At 36.6% G+C, this 8,260-nt stretch overlaps 1 protein-coding gene across 1 annotated transcript in view; it reads right to left on the reverse strand.

Moving 5' to 3' along the window:
- The window catches only part of LOC6037039 (acetyl-CoA carboxylase), a 50,354-nt gene extending 42,180 nt beyond the window's left edge, over window positions 1–8,174 (reverse strand). The window contains exon 1 of the mRNA XM_038259882.1: window positions 7,783–8,174. The gene's annotated coding sequence lies outside the window, so the exon portion shown is untranslated. The remainder of the gene's footprint in view (window positions 1–7,782) is intronic.
- Between the last annotated feature and the right edge of the window lie 86 nt (window positions 8,175–8,260).

Consider the following 8,260-nt stretch of genomic DNA (forward strand, 5'->3'; position numbering starts at 1 on the left):
TACCCGAAAAAATGTATGTGTGTGTGTGTGTGCTTTCTAAACACGCAAAAATCCACATCCAGACCCAAACTGGATCGAGCGCCAGTCACGTACCGAGTGATTCCTGGCTGCAATCTACGTTTCACGACCTGGCCAGCTGCTCATCAGCTGGGCAGGACGCAACGCACCGAGTTTTCGCGTTTCATGTTACTCAGGAAGACGACGATAGAGGAAGGTACCATATTCTCTTGAAAGCGATAACCGCGCAATCTGTGGTGAAGCTGTGTGAGAGAATCGCGCGACGCCACCGCCAACCAATCGCAGATTCGCTGATCGTTCGATTGTATACAAAACACTAGTTGATAAACAAGCATCTCACCCTCTCTCTTTCGTGTGAGTGGTTTAAGCTGGATTAGGTTGTGGAAAGCGTTGTAACGAAGACTAAGAGATGTACAGATTACGAAGAAAAAAACTGTCTACAGCGCTTTTTATTATTTTAAAACATTAAGCCACTTAACAAAAATAGTAGTGCACAGTGTTACAATTTTCTAAAACATTTGAATTAAAATTATGTTAAAAGTTCATTTAAGGCAACTTATGTTCAACGATAAACATTATTCTATAAACTTAAATTTTATACATATTTTTCAACTGCTGAGTAGTTCAGTAAACTGGAAACTACTAAGTTTGTTAAAACATTACCGAAATTCGGTAATGAAATTATTTATTGTTCATCTTACATAAATTTTTTGGTAATTTTTTGTTTATTTCGACAAACGGTTTACCGATCTAAACTTTACCGATTTTGTAACTACTGATTTTGGTAAAAAAAAATTAATTGTTTATATCTGTATAATTTTTTACCATTTTCAATTGTTTTATGCTATTGTTTTATTTGAGAAAAAACAGATACTTTTAGCAGTTCAGTAATTCAGTAATTTTTAAAGTAAAATATTTTCATGTTTTGCCTTTTCCAATCGGAAACTGATTTAGGAAACAATTTAAAGAACTTTTCAAATTTTCATGAAAATGACTTCACTGCCCATGTTCGCATAAATGTCCCATATGCAAAAACAACAAGCCGAACCGGCTCCGTGGCTTAATGGTTACGGCTTCTGCCTCACAAGCAGAAGGTTCAGGGATCAAATCCCGGTCGGTACCTTTGAAATTTGGAATCAGGAATTGGAACAAAAACGAAACTGAATCAGGTGGGATTCGAACTCACACCTCTGGATTGATGGTCTGGGACTCTAACCAGTCGGCCATCTGAAGGTTATAAAACATGTTGTATTCTTCTCATATTAAATACGCTCTGATCCCTGATTTGCCTGAAGGGATTGGAAGTCTTAAGATAGATCAAGGATCCGTCTGGTGCTTGCTTCTATGTTAAGGCGGGGCCGGACAATGCCCAACGACCTCGGAATTGGGCCGCTAGGATCTTTGCCATTCTGAAATGGGTCGTTGGAAGCAGCGCAAGGGCTATCACCACCTAATACCCGGGATTGAGATAAGTTGTATCAGCATTCGGCATATACAAAGTCTGATACAAATTATACTTTCCCATAATTTCGCTACCGGTTAGCGGGTATTGGATTGGACCACACACACACACACACACACATATGCAAAAACAGCAAGCCGAGAAAAACGCATTTGAAGTTTGTCCCACACATAAGGCTACGTGTTAAGTTTTTGCGAAAAAAATGGATTTCCTCCTGATTTCTTGAACATTGTTATATGCTTTTCACAAAGAGCACACGATTTTGAACCAAACTACATTATTAACTCAAAAGTGACGAAAATGCATATGGGACATTTATGCGATCAGGGGCAGTTCAAGAACACCCTTGTTCTGAACGTTGGAGTTATCTTTTTCCACCTATATTGTTATTTAAAGAATCATTCCGATAAGCCTGAAATTCAATTTACTGTTTTGATGAATCTAGACTTAGGTGTAAGGTGCAGGTTTTTTTTTTTAATAATGGACGGAGATCCATTTATTTACAGTCGAATCAATTATCATAAAATATAAATAGTTTACTCAACAAGCTCAAAATGGTTGAATAGATCCAACAACAAAAAACCAACAACACTAATTTTGATTACTTTTATCCCAGGACGCTGTTTGCGTGAGAACTGGACAACTTGCGAAAATTTCGTGTCGCGTCTTTATCTAATCTGCCTTGAAGCGCAAATATTCGATAATTTCCTTGGCACGGTGCAAACGCACTGCGTTGCTAATGAACTTCATTAACTGTTACACTTATTGTACGGAGTGTTCATAGAAGGTTTAAGCGATCAGCTTAATAGTGTTGACCTGTCGGTATATAAACTTTTTGTCGATTCATTGAATGGATAACAGCAAAAAAAACAGACCTCATCAATCATTCATTAGATGTTAACTTTACTCACATATATACAATCAATGCCTAAATCACACCCGACGAAACGGTTTAATGAACTTTGAACTTATCTATCAACACCAACTACGCAAGTGACAATATCCAAAATTATCACCTTTTGTAAGAAACACCCACACGGATTATCCACGCGTGACCTTCGCAGCGATCCACTTAGCTTAATAACAGCCACTAAACAGCACAAACACAAAAAAAGTCACACCGCTGTCACCGACGAGCTGCTTAGAGCGAACCGACTCCGAACTGGCTCAAGTGACGACTAAGAAGAGCCGCGCGGGCTTTCTTCGCGCACGACGTAAAGAATCGGGCCGCGAAACCTTAAGCCAAGGGAAAAGGTTTACGAATACTAAGAGAGCAATACCTCTATCTAGACTAAGTGTTCCCTGCTATAAATTCATCAATTCACTCGGGCTAAGGTGGAGGTGAGGCGACGCCACGCGACCTGTTATCAATTCCTTCTGTACGAATGGTGTGGTTATGGTGCGCGAAAAATGTGGGACCACCTTACACAGACAAACGAAACTTGGAGATAAGAAGGAAGAAGTCGGCGAACAGTTTGCGAATGTTGCCAACTGGGGAAAGAAGTATACCTTGACATTGCATCACAGATAAGACGGGATAGCCGTTAGTTTTAGTGAGACTTTATTACTTTACGATCGTACGGAGTTATTACAGTAATACTTGTGTGAGGAATATTGAATTTGGTATCTTGCCTTTATACATATTTTCTTCGATGAAATCAGATCATTATTTAATACAAACAAATAAACTTAAATAAGTTTTTTTCTACTGATATTATTTGGCCTATTTTACAACCATCAATCTATTTAACTATTTAACAACCATTATCGGTTGCCTTTTTTATTTTTTGCGTATTTTCCAGCAACTTTTATATTTTTGAATGTTTTTTTTTACATTTTTATCAGCTATTAAGAATGAGCGAAGACGTTTCCAGTGCATGAAATAGTAGGCATTTCTTATTCAAATAACAATACAAAATAAAATATTAAAACAACACTTCAACAAAATTAGCAAATTTAAAAAATAAATGAGATTATGACAATTTTAGAAGAATTGAAAATTGATACACTTTCGAAGTTCATAGTTGGAGCCTAACATTTCAAAAGGGCACAAAACTTTTGTAAACAATAGTGTATCCCTTTCACTCGAATGGTAGTTTGCATAAGGTGTGAGAGGGATACAATCTTGTTTACAAAAGTTTTGTGCCCTAATAAAATGGAAAGCACGAGTTAAGCTTTACCAGCAAAAATAAGACGACTTTTTTTTCAAATTCGATAATCGGTTCAATTATCCAAAAAAAAACGTTTTTCCGAGGACTTTGGATAATCAACTCTGGATTGTATTGAGAAAATGCATTTGGTATGCCAACAGGCAATCAACCACCAAATCAAGCTTTTTGACAAAATATCACAAATTTGCATCCCTAAAAACTTAAAAAAAATCCTAAAGTTTATATAACTATAGCAAAATTCTGCAAAAAAAAAAACAAATTCAAAAAGCATTTAAAATGTAACAAAATAAAGGTTGACACCTTTCAATTGGTTCTAAAAGATGTTATCGGCATTTGATTAAAAATATACTACAATTTTAAAAGTTCAAATAAATCTAAAATTCACATTTATTGAAAATCAGCTTTGTTTCCAAAGATACGAGCTTCCTATTTAAAAAAATTAAGGGAAATAACTAAATGAAAATAAACATTTATATGCATGTTTCTTTTGTGAAAATGGAACAGGATCACGGTGTATTTTTCCGAGAACATTAAGATAAAAAAGGGCTCTTTCCCGATATTTTGCGGGGTCCGGCGAAATATTTCGTCGGGGGGTCTGGAGCAATTTTTTTTTGAAGATTTTTTTTTCGATTTTATAGAATTTTTCTTCAGAAAAGTCGATGGAAATCGATGGGTTCATGTTCATATCCATCAAATGTCTTGAATTACATAATTGACCTCAAATCAAAAGTTTCCAACCCAAATTTACCAGATTTCTAGCTTTCTTTGAAATAACCCCAACATCCAAGCTGGAAACCTCAAAACGACCGAATAAAAATCTTTTTTTTGCACAATTTGTCATGAAAATAAAGCAACAGATTGCCGAGATACAAATTTGAGCCTAAACCATTGCTAAACTTGGAGTACATTAATTTTTCGATCCTTTGCCATACAACACTAAACTATTTTAAAACATTTTCGAATCAATCACATTGTAGAGAACAATTCCATAAAAAAGTATCAGTTTTCTGAACAATTTCCATAAAAAGTATCAATTTTGGTTCAATGTAAGCAGAGATATACCCAATTTCGTAAAATAAAAAGTGACATTCTCCAAAATTTGTGGTTTTGATTCCCATTCAAACCAAAATTGATACTTTTTTATGGAAATTGTTCAGAAAACTGATACTTTTTTATGGAATTGTTCTCTACAACGTGATTGATTTGAAAATGTTTTAAAATATTTTAGTGTTGTATGGCAGAGGATTGATAAAATAATGTTGGGAACCTTTTGGGTAATAATTAGCTTTAAAATGAAATACTCTAAGTTTAGCAATGGTTTAGGCTCGAATTTGTATCCGGGCAATCTGTTGCTGTATTTTCATGACAAATTGTACAAAGAAAAGAGTTTTATTCGGTCGTTTTGGGGTTTCCAGCTTGGATGTTGGGGTTATTTCAAAGAAAGCTAGAAATCTGGTAAATTTGTGTTGGAATTTTTTGATTTGAGGTCAAATATGTAATTTAGAGTCGCTAGAGGCCATTAGTAAGACATTTGATGGATATGAACATGAACCCATCGATTTCCATCGACTTTTCTAAAGAAAAATCCTATAAAACTCGAAAAAAAAATCTTCTGCTCTAGACCCCCTGACGAAATATTTCGCCGGACCCCGCAAAATGTCGGGAAAGAGCCCTTCTTTCATGGTGCCAAATATCAGACTTGCCGATTTTTTTTTATCTTGAGTTTGTTCTAGGAAACACACCGTGTAGGAACTTGAATTCGATAAATTTATGACCAGAGAATTTGAGCTCCCGATTTAGTATATCGTCCGATGCCCTCAAGAAAAGGTTATTCCGGGGGGTATATTGGCCTAACCATAATATCATGGTTATGACTATGCCCATCGATACTGAACTTGAAAATTGGCATTTTAACATTAGTAGCCAATGATTAAAATGTAATAAAATTCACATAAAAGAGCATTAGGAAAGTTCTTTGTCATATTGGTCATGTGTAACATAACCACCTGTACCATTTTCATCTAATTTTCGAAGTGCAAAAAGGATTGCAACGAAGAACTCTATAATTAATGTTAAGAAAACTAGGTTTTCGGTGATTTGACCATAAGAAAAATGTGAAGAAAGTGACTTGAAAAATATGCCAGATAGTATTTATACAGTCCAAATCAAAAAAGATCTTTTTTGTTTGTATAATTTTTGATTGTCGCGCACGCGGACCCATTTTGAATGATCATGTAAAATGGCCCTTTGACACGGCTGTAAAGAGATTTGATAATTCCTCAAACTTAAGGTTTAGTTTAAGATACTTTATGTACACCTTCATAGTTTTTGTTATCATTTAACTTATGATCAATTAACACCTTGGTTCCGACTACACAAAACAAATATATTGTCAAAAAATCTATCTTATTGAAACAATTTCACATGCTTCGACAAAATTTTCATCAAACATTTTTGAAAATATGTTATGAAACATTAAAATTTGATGAAAGCAGAACACAGTAAAAATAGCAACAATCTAAAAGTTCAACTTTAACTAAAAATTCAAATTTTAGAAAAACTAAAGTGTATTCAAATAAATATCATTGATTGTTTTTAGTCACAAAATATTTAATAAACCCTACCCCTTGACCACCTTGTTATACAAATATTGTATAACCTGATATCAATGTTTGTTGAGGCATGAACCAAGCAAGAACATGAACAATTCTCTGAAATTTTGGTCATTCGATTTTTTTCTATTTTTAATTCGGCTGAAACTTTGTTGGTGCCTTTGATATGTCCAAAGAAGCCATATTGCATCATTAGTTTGTCCATCTAATTTTCCATACAAATTTGGCAGCCATACACAAATAATATATGAAAATTCAAAAATCTCTATCCTTTGAAGAAATTTTTTGATCGATTTGGTGCCTTTGGCCAAGTTGATGGTATGGATAAGGACTGCAATGAAAAAAATATACAAAATATATGAAAATTATATTTTTTTGTGATTTTTAATTTTACTTTTTGTTTACTAAAACTTGATTTGAAAAATCACATTTTTTTTGTTTTCTGATATGTTTTAGGGGATATCAAATGCCATATTTTCTGAAATTTTGAGAATGTGCAAAAACTCTTTGAGCGAGTTGTGAATTTTTGAATCAAGATTGATTTTTTCAAAAGAATCGAGATTGATTTTTTTCTAAAAATCGAAAAACTGGTCGCAAAAAATTTTCAACTTCATTTTTCGATGTAAAATTAAATTTCTCACAAGACGACTTAATCCAAATATGTATTCATCAGTAAAACCGCCCTCAACAAACTAACATCATTTTATTGTTATTGCCAAACAATACACCACCTTACCACCACCCGGGCCCGGTTACTTTTCACTGCCACGGTCGGTCGTCGCTACCGCCACCGTCAGAACCGGGCAGATTTTTATTTTCGTTTTGTTTACAAAAGTAACATTCCCCCCGTACGACAGTATTGGTGCGCTAATGCGGCGCTGATGATTGTTCGTTCATCCCGCGCACACACCACGACACGTGGCGTTGACCTTGAAGACCAGGATCAACGCCGAAAGTGCCATTGCCTAAATTGCGCGCTGAATTTTGGGGACATTTTTTTGGGGTTTGTTTTTTTTTTTCGAACGTATAGTAGGCCTACCCCAAAAGAAGAAGATAAAACGTCACAATTTGCGCCGGATTTGGGATTGCCGAATCTTGATTGATGATTGCCGGTTAAATGTGTTTGTAGGAGCGCGTTTGATGAATGAACGGGCAACAAAACGGAACCGCCCGGGAGGGCAGGTGGTTCGTCTGGAAAGGGCGGGGGGTGGTGGGTGGTGGCATTTCAAAACACACCAACACAGCTTTGCGCAAAATCTTCGCCTCTTTCCTGCTCTTCTAACGTTCAATGATGATGACAGAATCACACCATCGCTTCTGATTGGTGGAAAAAAAGCTAAGCCCATTTTAATTGGACAACAATGCCGTCACGGAACGAAATCTCGTCGGAATCTGGCCCGCCGCGGTCGAGATTGCTTATCGAAATTTGGGTGGAATTCATCAGCACGGGGTTTGTGCAATAACCGTTGGAATAATTTGGGGGCTCGTCCCAGGGAAAGGCAAAGGAAATTCAACCTACACTTTTCCATATTTTTCCGGATTTTCAGCTCAGCACTTGACGGATCGATTTTCCTGCCACTTTTTTCCACTCGGAACACGCACGCTTTTCCCGGACCTTGTCCCGCAAATCCACTTGACCGACGTCCACGAGGGCTCTCACTAGATTCTCGACTCACTTCCCCGGGGAACCGTTATCAACGCACCGCAGATTCCGACACCCCAAAAATCCCGTTTTCAACTGGCTGCTGCTTTCCACTCCAATACGCACAAACGCACACAGGCCCGGCCTCGCGCGGATTAAAGACGCATTTTTGCGCACACACTTCGTTAGTAGCAGCAGCTAAAAACTGATGAACGAAAATTACCCAAGTCAGCGAACTTGGCGATCTGTTTTTTTTTTCTTCTTCAGCGGCCCGCAAGTTATGACGTTTCTCGCCTCTTCAGTAAAAAATTGCCCAGCGGTTGCGCGAGACGCGTGGAGCAAACCCCGCTGATCT

The sequence above is a fragment of the Culex quinquefasciatus genome, chromosome 3 (genome assembly GCF_015732765.1).
Source record: "Culex quinquefasciatus strain JHB chromosome 3, VPISU_Cqui_1.0_pri_paternal, whole genome shotgun sequence".
NCBI classification, from domain to species: Eukaryota; Metazoa; Arthropoda; class Insecta; order Diptera; family Culicidae; genus Culex; species Culex quinquefasciatus.